This window comes from Ochlerotatus camptorhynchus, unplaced genomic scaffold (assembly GCF_037179485.1).
Source record: "Ochlerotatus camptorhynchus isolate MF236.1 unplaced genomic scaffold, CSIRO-AGI_Acam_v1.1 ptg000367l, whole genome shotgun sequence".
Classification (NCBI taxonomy): Eukaryota; Metazoa; Arthropoda; class Insecta; order Diptera; family Culicidae; genus Ochlerotatus; species Ochlerotatus camptorhynchus.
This window is the reverse complement of record NW_027040855.1, coordinates 2,762,493-2,774,234: the sequence shown is the minus strand read 5'-3', so window position 1 is coordinate 2,774,234 and position 11,742 is coordinate 2,762,493. Positions and strand designations below refer to the sequence as shown.

Here is an 11,742-nt window from a genome sequence, read left to right as displayed (position 1 = left end):
TAGATCTATATACAGAGGACGCTCCTTACTCCTTCGTACCACCAGCAAAATATCGTCCGCATAGAGAAGCACGGCAACAGTATGCGGCACCACTCTGAAAATCGGCTGCATCGCTATAAGGAATAACGTGACAGACAACACTGATCCTTGGGGGACTCCGTTCTCCAATGGCATTTCATCCGATAAATGTTCTTCCACGTTCACCCGGAAAGATCTGTCGGTGAGAAAACTGTTCAGTACGTTGAACATGCGCCCACCCATCTGCCACTTACGCAGAGTACGCAAGATACCGTACCGCCAAGTGGTGTCGTACGCTTTCGACAAATCAAGCGATGCAATCAAGCAGTGTTCGTCCCGATTTGGCAATGACCTATCCAACTCCGCCAAGTATGTGTCGACGCCTCTTCCAGCTCTAAAGGCGTGCTGCTTCTTATCCAGTCGTCCATTCGACTCCAACTCAGTCGTCAATCTGCGGTTCACGATACGTTCGAACACCTTTGCGATGCAGTTGGTCAAAGTGATAGGTCGGAAAGCAGCAGGTCCAGATTCAGAACAGTTTGGCTTCGGAATCGGCACTATTATTCCGGTTCGCCAGCTGATAGGGTAAACGCCACTACGCCAGATTCTGTTTAGAAGCTGCAACAGCGCGATTTTGACGGATACAGGCAGACGTCGGATCATCGGATACCCTACCGAGTCAGGACCTGTAGAGACACTACGTCCTTTGTCGAGTGCCCACAGAAGCTCATCCAGGGTGAAGTCCGCGTTATATATCTCGTCGTTGTCCGGAAGAAAATCCACGCGATCCCGTTCCGCTCTTTCCTTCGCTGTTTGAAACAGTTGGGGATAGCTTGAGGTCGCTGATCTCTCACAGTAGTGCTCGGCCAGTTCTTTTGCCGTGTAGCCATCGGGTCGCTTGATAACCGCCTTGCTGTATTGTCGTTTGCCTCTCAGGGTGTTCATCGTCCGCCACATTTCTGCCGTTGTGCTGCTAGGTGATATTTTTCCGACAAAGTCCTCCCACGAATGTTCCTTAGCTTCCTTCACTGCCTTCTTAGCCGCTGCCTTCGCTTCCTGGAACTGCTTCAAAACATCCGTTGTGTCTGATCCTGCTATTCTGCTGCGCGTCAGTGTTCTCAGAAGTTTTCGACGCTGCTTAATCGTCGTTTTCACTTCCGATTTGGAACCAACTCGTCCTGATGTTCGAGAAATGCTAGCGGTTGCTGCTGATAATATCCGATCTACGAACTCATCAACGCCAATCTCGTCATCCGGTTTGATGCTGCTGGAAGTCAGTCGTTCGAACAATGTCCAATCTGCTTGGTCGTAGAGCCATCTTCTTCGCTTCGTGGCGATCTGTGAGAATTCAGGTGAAGAGACGGTGATTGGAAAGTGGTCGCTGCTGTGGGTATCCGGAAGTGTTCGCCAGATAAATCTGGGAGCTAGCACCTCTGAACAGATCGAAAGATCTATGTTGTTGTTGTTGTTGTTGTTGTTGTTGTTGTTGTTGTTGTTGTTGTTGTTGTTGTTGTTGTTGTTGTTGTTGTTCTTGTTGTTGTTGTTGTTGTTGTTGTTGTTGTTGTTGTTGTTGTTGTTGTTGTTGTTTTTGTTGTTGTTGTTGTTGTTGTTGTTGTTGTTGTTGTTGTTGTTGTTGTTGTTTTTGTTGTTGTTGTTGTTGTTCTTGTTGTTGTTCTTGTTGTTGTTTTGATGCTTTCTGCTTGGTCGCTTTCATCGCCTTTTTGTAGCCTTAATTTGAGCGCATCGTATTCAGACCAATCGGCCTTCCATACTCTCATCGTACCTAGAAGACGCCACCCTATCAGCGTCCTTTTCCTTGTTCAATTATACCTCCAAACTGGGGTGTAAGTCGGGAGAAGATGGTAGCGTGTATGGTGTGCTATGTTGGCAGACAACGCCTTCACCTCATCGAGTATTTCAAGCTCCAACATTGAATTTATTTGCATTGTGCAACTTGCCGCGGTATCTAACGAGAGCTTGATGAGATGGCTAATCTCATCATTTAAGTTACGTAGGTCAGTTGATAGCTCTGACGTCACCGATTTGAACGCCACATTAACATTCTCTTTTGTTGACGGCCAACTCAACGAGGTTCGGTTGTTTTTGTTGAAACGTGAGCCGGTGCATTGCTGTTGAACAATGCTTTTCAAATCGAGTTTTAACGGCGCCGGTAGTGTAGTGGTAAGCGTGATTACCTCTCACCCCAGCAGGCCTGGGTTCAATACCAGTCGGCGCCGCCGGGATGTTCTGAGGCATAACATCTCTGATCACGCCTTCCTTCGGATGGGAAGTAAAGCCGTTGGTCCCAGTTCATGAGTTGATGGGTCGATAGGTAGGGTCCAGGTGTGGGAGCTACCTTCCTGGCACGTCGGTAGCATTGGTGCTCAGCACGGAAAACAAGATCGACGGAAAAAAACAAACCAAAGGAAAAAAAATCGAGTTTTGCCTGTAAAAGCTCTTGACAGGACTCGCAACATGGTAGTACGTAAGATCAAATATATTATATTAACAATATGATCCACTCTTTTGCTTAGCTGGCGAACTAAATTTTTAGCGATGAAAGCACCTCTGTGGCCAAAAAGGCTACCAATGTATTTGTTTATCGTCACGAGGGATAGACCAAATGAAAATTTGTTAAATATTTCAAATGAATCTATTTCAGCATTTTATATAATTTGATGACAACCGTGACATGTCAGACAAATTTTAAAGTAATATACACAATGCAATTAATGAAAATAATTTGACTCTTACTTTTGTAATAAGTGCTATATTCGCACACCTCGATTGTAATTGAATGATTGTTGCTGACCTTTTTCAACGCTAGATGGTGCGTGAAGCAACATTTTGCGGGTCGCCATTGCAACATTTGGAAAAGACATGAATGGATCATATTGTTAATATGATTTATTTGGTAAGATTTAAAGTCCGATACCTTCCTGTCCTTCTTGCGAAGTGAGTTCCGTTGTACAGTTACTCCAATGCAGGTAGCGTGGAACATTCTTGGGCAACCTGCACACGTCCACGTGACCGAGTCGACAGAAGTGTCGCAAGCACAAGTTTCGCAAACCATGATGTATGCAAGTAAAAATAATTGAATCACAAAAGGTTAAAAAAATTCGCACCATTTAAAAACGCGGAGCGAAATAAAAGTACGTCCGAACTTATCGACGATCGAGTTGAAAAAAAAATCAAATTCGTTTTAATTCATTAGAACAACCATATGTCAGATGAGTCATTGAAACTATAAATAAATAAATAAATAAACTTGTGGGCTTTCGGATCTTCCAGGAAAAAATAAATCGCTCCTACCATCATATTTAGCAACAAATTAATTTTTATTTTTATAATATTCATATATAAATTATCATATCCACGTTTTGGTTTTTGTTCTGTTCATTTATTATTTGCATTCACCTTTTTTCTTTCACTTAGCTTACGGGATCTCAGGTGTATTTGTCAGTGTGAGTGTTGTGTCCGTTTTTCTTCTTTTTCCCATTTTTCCATTTATTTATTTGGATGTTTGTAATGCCATGAATTTTTCTTCTTATAATCCATATCCATTTTACCACCCACGGTTTTCATTTTCTGTTCATTCATGTTTGTTTTCCGCTTTTCTTGTCATTGTGTTTTGCAATTTTGCGATCGTATATAACTTTCGTTTTGCTGGAAATAGTTTTGTTTTTTTCCTTCTTCTTTTGTAGCCGTGAAAAAAGTGACTTAAAATACATGATTTGGATGAAGATGCTCTTTTCTATAAGCTTGCTTTTTTTTGTTTAGTGATGACATGTCTAAATATAATAAATATATGAATTTATAATTTTGATCGAGTAATTAAATCGAACCGTGAATCAAATGTGTTTAATTTTTAGTTCATCTTCGTTTTAGTTCGTGTGAAGTGACGTGAGTATACCGAAAAAAGGTTCATTCAAGCGAAAATGTGTCGTATTTGCTGGAGGTTAGTTTTCTTTTCTTATAGCAAAATAGAACTGAACTTTGTCCTTCGTCTACTTCTTCCGCCCAATAATGGTCAAACGTGTGTAGGTGTGTCTCCTCGAGTTAGGGTTTGCTGTTGGTTTCTTCCTCCATGTTACCATTTCCTTCTATTACTATTTAATTACAATGTATTTAAAAATCACAGATATCATAAATATCATTCCATAATCATAATGCAATGCTTATGTCATAGCTGCTAAACCATAGTTGATGATTCAAAAATAAACTTCCAAACTGAACATCAAAATTTGCATGAGTGATATTTCTCTGAAGCGACGCAAGCGCCACTTTGGAAAAGCATCGGAAACGAAAACTTGCATTCAATTAATGCTCTTGTGCGATGGTGAGCGTCCCTGCTGGAATGCATTCAGTTTGTGAAAACTGATCACATTTCAGCACCAAGCTCTGCTGTAAGATCAGTTCTGGTAATATAAACGTTTAAAAATGTATTGAGCACAGGAAAATTTGGAAAAATATTGCATTGGACAAGATGATCGACGCTTCCCGATTCGGACAGCAACCACCGTATCGTTCGTGTTGTAAGGCCCGAAGAGTTCTCCAATATGAAATATATTGTTTTTATTCGTATACAGAGGAAGTTTGAGTATACTGTAAATGTATTTCGGCAGTGCCGAAGGAAATGCGACGACCAACGTGTCGCGGATATTGATCCAAAGTTCCTAATGCTTTTTTTCAAACGATAGGAGTTACATATCACTCAATAACATTTAGCCGATTGATTTTGTGCTATTCAGTATGGATCTCTACGATGATATTATTTCCGAAACAATACAAATTTTGAAGACGAAATTCGAACTAAGAGATGTTACCTTCCCTCAACTGGTTCTGTGTATGTGTTTCAATGGTCTGGTATATCCGTTCCTGGATGTTGCGCTGCGTTGTGAATGCATGTGTGTATGAGTAGTTGCCGAAAAGTTCCAACTAAATACGTGACGTTCCTACGAGTAATAAGGTTCTAAATCTTAAATTTACGTATGTTTTTGCCTCCTGCTCCATTGTTGCCTTTATCGGAACCGAACCTTTGTGGTGTGCCTGTTTTTTTTTCTCTTCTCATTCTATATAGACGGGAAATTGAGTTCCAGCTCTCACGTAATAATATTACAGCTTCCTGTGTGCTTATCGGTTTGAGTACTAGTTGCAATTTCATTTTCGTTCTCGATCCCAAACCTTACACTTTTACTATAGTAGATTTTTACTTCTTCGTCTTCTCTTCGATAATGATCCTTTCTCATGATTTCTATTTGTGTTTTAAATTTTAATGCTTGATTTAATTTGAACCCTGAAATTTTGTACTTCCGAAAGGTGTGTTGCCTCTAAGTGTAAATTTTGCTCACTTTTTCTTGTTTGTTTGTTTGTTTGTTTGTTTGTTTGTTTTTCAAGAGAATTTTGTACTTTTTTCTTCGTTCATCAATCAAAATGTAAGTGTACCTTTGTGTAGTGTGGCTTGCGATGCTACTAAACTCGACCGGGAAAAATATCATTACATGAGTTTTGTTTCAGCTGATGTTGCATTTTTTTTTTCGTTTTTGAATTTATATCATGCCGTAAACCTACACAATGGAGTTTGTAGTGTGAACCTAATGTTGTTATGTTTTCCTCGGAGAACGCTTATCTAAAAGTGTTTTCACATTATTATTTTTTTTTTCTTACATGCACGTTCATCATCATTTTTGCTGTGTCAAACTACATCGAAACATCTAAGGATAAATTTTAGTTCATTAATTTTGACTTCATGTCGTTCATTTCTGGATTCCTTTTGTTTTTAGATTACTCAGATACACACATCTTCATTACGATAATTTCTAATAATATTTCCATCCTTTAAACTTATTTTCTTCCATTTTTTTTTCTTGTGGTATACCGTTTACATCATGAACTGGTTGTTTGTGTTTTTCCTCGTACGCCTTACGCCCGGTTGAATCGTATCTCTTGAATGTGTTTTTTTTTTTTAGGTTTGAGTTTGTGGAATTTTCACGCTACTTGCAAACTGGTATGATGCGTATCTTCTACGAAGGATCCGTGACTTTAAACGCTAAAATCTAATTTCGTTATAAATATAAATTAAAATACTAGTCCAAAATTGCGTTTTTCCTCTTTCTCTCATTATAATATGGTTCTGAACTTCGTCATACTTTATGTGATTTTTTCTTCTTTTGTTTTTTTTTTCTTAGCGATTATATCTAAAAGTAGGGTTTTCTTCTCAAGTAAGAACATTGCCAAAGTCTTACTTTAGTAATGATTAATTTTAGGAGTTAGATTTAGTTATCATGTAGAGATCGTATTGCTGACATTTTTTTTTTGTTTTTGTTTTGTTTCGTGTATTTATGCTGTTGGGCTTTACTACACAAAAGGATCGTCTGCTTTTGCATCTAAAACACTTACTACAATGCGCGTGGGCGCGCATTTGTGTACAGCTAATATGTAAGAGAATTTTTAATTCTACTCTCCTCCGCTAGTCCTCAACACAACACTGACGACCGTTGTTGCATTGGGATGCTTTTGCACTCGCCCCTTCGTTTCTGGTGTGTTTGTGATATATGTACAGTGTATAACATTGAATTCCTTACGGTTTGGTTACGATGCATTATTATACTTCTTTTGGTTGCGATTGGATGTTTTCTGAGTAGTGACTAGTATTTACATCAATCGAGATTTAGTGATAAAAAGAAACAAATTGTTGTTGTGAGAATGAATCTGTTCATACGAGTAAAGAATGAACTTTATGCTTAAACATTAAATGGACGGTTAGCACTTTGTGTCTTGGTGGTGTTGTCTTTGGTAGTCTATAGTCGCAGTCAAGTCCTAGCGCTCCATTCGTTCCATGCACTCATGCAATCCTCCGAATTAAATAAATAAAAAAATTAAAACAAAACTTAGATGTGCTTGAAGCCAAAGTTTAAATTTTTATCAGAATCAGGATCGAGTTGAAATTATAATTATTATTATGAAAATCCGCAGAGATCAACTTTTACACTGTGATTGAGTTGAACGGATTGTGTCAACAAAATCATTCGTTTTTCTCAAGTACCGTAATCCGGGGACAAATTGATTATTATGCCATTCGTTTTGTTTTCGTCACGAAGAACATTTTCGGTGATAGGTATCAAGATAAACCGTGATAGAATTGCATCATGAGTCTCTAATGATTGCCTCGATGAGATTCGGATAACAAATTAGTTTATTTTTCTGAATATATTGCAATTTTATTTGGCTGTTGTCAAGCATGGAAAAAATCATTCACGTAACGTTCAATTTGAAATCACCAATGAACATTTTTTCGCTGTGATAAACAATCTCCGCAGCCCTGCCTGTGGAGAGTAACGCGTTCACGCAACAGGATAAGATGGAACGAAAACATGAAAAGGTTGACAGCGTTCATTGATGTTTATGTTCATCCATTGATTGATTCCCACGTTACTTGCTTCGCATTCTGAATGATTGTCAAAAGGATCGCAAATGAATGCATTCTTTCGTTCGCAAAGATTCTTCGCGAAAGATTCTAATCGCATAACGTTGCCGTGTTTTATTTAGCCAGAAGTGTACTTCTGTGTGCTGTTTCAATTTTACTAAATCATCAACCCGTGATCGCAAAAATCAAAGTAAGTAATTGACAATATAATAGATCTCTACAATTCATATACACATATATACTATTAAAATTTCCAGAATGAAACGACGTTGTACGCAGAAAAACACCCTACTGCAGGTTATCCAGGTGGAAAACGCGAAGTTCCTTTGCAAAGCCAGTGAAAACTGTAATTATAAGCAAGATACGCTTATGCCGGGGAATTTTAAAAGGCATATTTTTAAAATGCACCAGGATGTTTACGCGGCAATGGATTAACCTGCTCCGCCAACTGAGAAAGCAGCTGAACCGGCTAAGAAAAAATCTAGAAAGCTACCTGTGGAAACGAACAGAGAAACCGTCCTTCTTGGCACTTTGCAGTTAGCTACTGTCAATCACCTCCCACATTCGTTCCCGGAAATGAAAGGATTCAAAACATTGGTAGGTCCTCTCTATGATGCCACCGGAATCACTGCCAATCGTAAAACTGTGGCCGGTTTGGTGGACAACTCAGCATGTATAGCTCGGCAGCTCATATCAGCAGAATTCAAACAACAACCGCTGATAACAATCGAAGTTGATGGAGCATCCAGAGGAAGCCGCCACTTCGTTGGAATCAGTGCGCGAAACATTATTGATTATAAAGTTGTAGTTCGTAATCTCGGTAAATATGTTTCTGATCAATTCACTAACCAACTAACGTGTAAGTTTATCGTACACGCTAGAGGAACTTTTGTGTTAACAAAACATTACAACGGGAGTGAGACAGGTTAGAAAGGCCCAAGAAAAATACCTTACAACTAAACCCTTAGGGCTAACAAGAATATTTTTTTCCCTTGTTCGCCAGTGCAGTGGTCCAGGATACAAAATTATCAAGACAAAAGTTAGGTCAATCCTAATTTTTGAAACGACCAAAAGATTTCAAGCATAAAAACTTCACTCAAGACTCCAAATCTATAAAACTTACTAAAAGTTCTGTCTTCCTAATTTTCAATCCTAGAGCACTGTGCAGTGTTGATTTTTCGAAGCATGAATCGACGTAAGCAACCTTTGTAAGGTAAAATTTGATAGTCTTTGAAATTTGCTCCAGACTGCGGCGAATGGTGGGATGCTATGAAGTGATCTGCAAAATATCTGAGGATTTTATTTTTTTTCCTTTTTTAATTTATTAAATTTGTTTTGCTTTAATTATAATTCTAGCCATCAAAGAGACTCAAGAAAGGCAAACGAAGGAAAACTTGAAGACGCTGATAGAAAATGTATTGGGTGATTTCGAAGTTAAACTGCATCAGGTGTATGCCGTCACTCACGACAACGGAGCAAATATGGTTGCCTCTGTTTCCGAGATGAAGAAGTCACTCGAGAAAGCTAACATCGATCTAAAATTTCGTACGGATCAAAGTTTCGAAGACACCTGCGATGAGGATATTGATCGGCCTGATACGGTAGATGGTGCGGATGAGCAAATCGAGGCTGACGATGCTGACTCCGAGGCAGATGATGAAGATGATGATTTTAATAATGGCAAAGATGGAAGAAATGAAACAACGGAGACTCCACCGGTCTCCACAGATCCCTTTGATGCCTCGATGCAGGACATTTTGGGTAGCGTTCGATATGCAGCACATACTGCACAGCTGGCAGTATGGGACGTTATCAAGCCGTATGAAAAACGAATCCGAAAAATTCAAAAACTGGTTATTAAATTACGACAAACTGAATACCACAAATTCGTCAAGCAACATGATGCCCACCTTCCACCGATCAGTAATAAGACCCGATGGAACAGCACCTATCTGATGTTGAAGTCTCTATTGAAGCAAAAACAATTCTTCAGCATGCTTAAAAAGGCTTATCCGGAAATTGGTAAGTATGCGATTTTTTATAATGTTTTTCATGATTGCTCATAAAGATTTAAAATAGTGCTTTAAACTTTATTACACCTCTTCCCCATCGTTGCGTATTTTCCTATATCTTATACATGGCTCGTCATAAAACAAAGAACTTCCCTCTGCTCTTTAAACGTTGTTTTTAACGCTGCAATTGACAATCACTCAATTAGTTTTCTTTTTAATGATTACAGATTTCTCACCGCATTGGAAATTCATTGAAAGATTTTGCGAGGCATTTGAAGCACCATTTGTTCTCACCATGCAACTTCAAAAGCGACACGTCGTATTGAGCGATTTCTATGCATACTGGCTAGTATGTCAGGCGAAATTGATTAGGTTGAAAGAAAATTGTTTAGCTCAACGACTACTGGAAGCATGTCAACGGCGTTTACAGAAGCTCACTGAATCAAATCAGTTCAAGGCCTGCGCATATCTTGACCCTCGATTCAATTTCCTGGGATCGAAAAGAATTTCATCGAAAAATAAAGACCTTGTACAAGTAGGTTTTTTTCTGCAGCTCATCATGTCTCTACTATGTTCTTATATGATATTTTTTCCATAATTTTGTAGGAGTTTCTTATTAAACTGCATGGTTGCGTTAACGGAAAAATCGATCAAACTGTTGATGCTCCAAGTATCCACACGGATAAAGATGATCTGGAGACTATTTTGGCAGGATTTTTTGACGAGGATTCACAAGGCAGCTCATCGTTGACAAGTAACACTTCTTTTGCTCAAAAACTGAAGCAGCTTGAGACGAGGGAGAAGGTACCCATCATTGAAACGTCGCGCCCAGGTCCATCTACCAGCTATGAGAAACCAGTGCATTTTGATCTGCTAGCATACTGGGAAGGTCAGAAGTTCACAAGCCCTGAACTTTGCAGAGTGGCTATGATTGTTTTATCGGCTTCAGCTACGCAGGTTTCAGTCGAGCGTGGTTTTAGTGCGTTGAAGTTAATGTTGAATGATCAAAGAATGAATCTGACGGCTGGTGCTATCGAAAATGCTTTGCTACTCAAACTTAATCCAGACATTCTTCCTCGAATCGTGGCTTCGATTGATGGAGATCATATCTAGTAGATGATCTGTTTTTGAAGAAATAAAATCAAGTTAAATAATCATATTTTGCACAAAATAATATCTCGATCTTTTTTATTTTTACCGATGTCACAAACAGACAGACGAAACATTCCAAAAACTGGTACCAACCTTATTCATCCGTGAACTTGAGTAGCCAAAATTTTGCATATTGTTCATAGGTGTGGATATGATTCGTGAGCATAACGCAAAACTTGTTTTTTAAAGGACGTCGTATAACGGTAAAATGGCGACGTTACATCTTCATTTGAATGTACTCTGAGAGACCACGATTGCATGGCTTTTATGTTGTCTAGCCTCTAGGAATCCAACGGCTGATTGACAATGGCACTCAAAAGTCGATCATATGTGAATTTGGCGGTCAATTTTACCAAGGGAAACTTGTTGGACTAAGGAATACCGTGAACGCATTGCTCTGTGATGAAGTTCTAACGACCGGTTCCTTGAAGAACACTATAGCAAAAATAAACTTTGTGTTACTGCAAAAAATGACATTTTGCGAAATGCAAATCCACAGCAAGCAAAAAATGTTGCAAAATCGGAGTCGGGGGGATAGTTGTGCCTTGATGCTGGGGTAGCTGGAGAAGATGCAGTGCAACTTTTCACATCAAGAAAGACACCAACATTCTAAAAGAACATAATAATCAGTCTAAATTGCCATTTTTTGTCTGGCTGATGGTAAATCGCTGGTACTGGTTCCGGGTAGACTGTCTCTGTGAATCGCTTGCACAGAACTTGCTGTCGTGAGCCGAATAATTGATTTGGTGTTTCAAGGGTTATTTGACAAGCTTCATGTTTTCTATGCTAAAAGGAGAAGAAGCTGTGTTATTGGGTAAACGGAACGATGGTCTATTCCTTCTGAAACAATTATCGGATCGGGAGTTCGTAGTAGACCCAAAACACGTGCACTGCGAACTTTTCCAGGATATTTGGTGGCGTAGATACGGACACAGAGATCTGCAAGCGCTGTTGAAGGTAGTGCGTGAGGATTTGGGACACGGGTTGAAAATAGGTCCTAGTGAAGTTCAGCAGATTTGTGCTTGTTACTGTTTTAACGGAAGATGTCCATGAAGATGATACTTTCCCGAAAACGTCTACGACAATAACGATCGCTGTTGGAGAGCTGACTCATAACGTTTGGCCTGGTCCAGG

General features: G+C 39.3%; 1 long non-coding RNA gene and 1 pseudogene across 1 annotated transcript; one reads left to right on the top strand and one right to left on the bottom strand.

Moving 5' to 3' along the window:
* Positions 1 to 3,337: 3,337 nt before the first annotated feature.
* LOC135709930 (uncharacterized) lies at positions 3,338 to 6,944 on the bottom strand. The gene is made up of 2 exons (XR_010518381.1): positions 4,242 to 6,944; positions 3,338 to 4,207 (listed from the first exon to the last, which is right to left on the bottom strand). It is a non-coding gene; the product is annotated as an uncharacterized LOC135709930 (long non-coding RNA).
* Positions 6,945 to 7,458: 514 nt separating this feature from the next.
* Positions 7,459 to 10,569, top strand: LOC135709929 (uncharacterized; annotated as a pseudogene).
* The last annotated feature ends 1,173 nt before the right edge of the window (positions 10,570 to 11,742 follow it).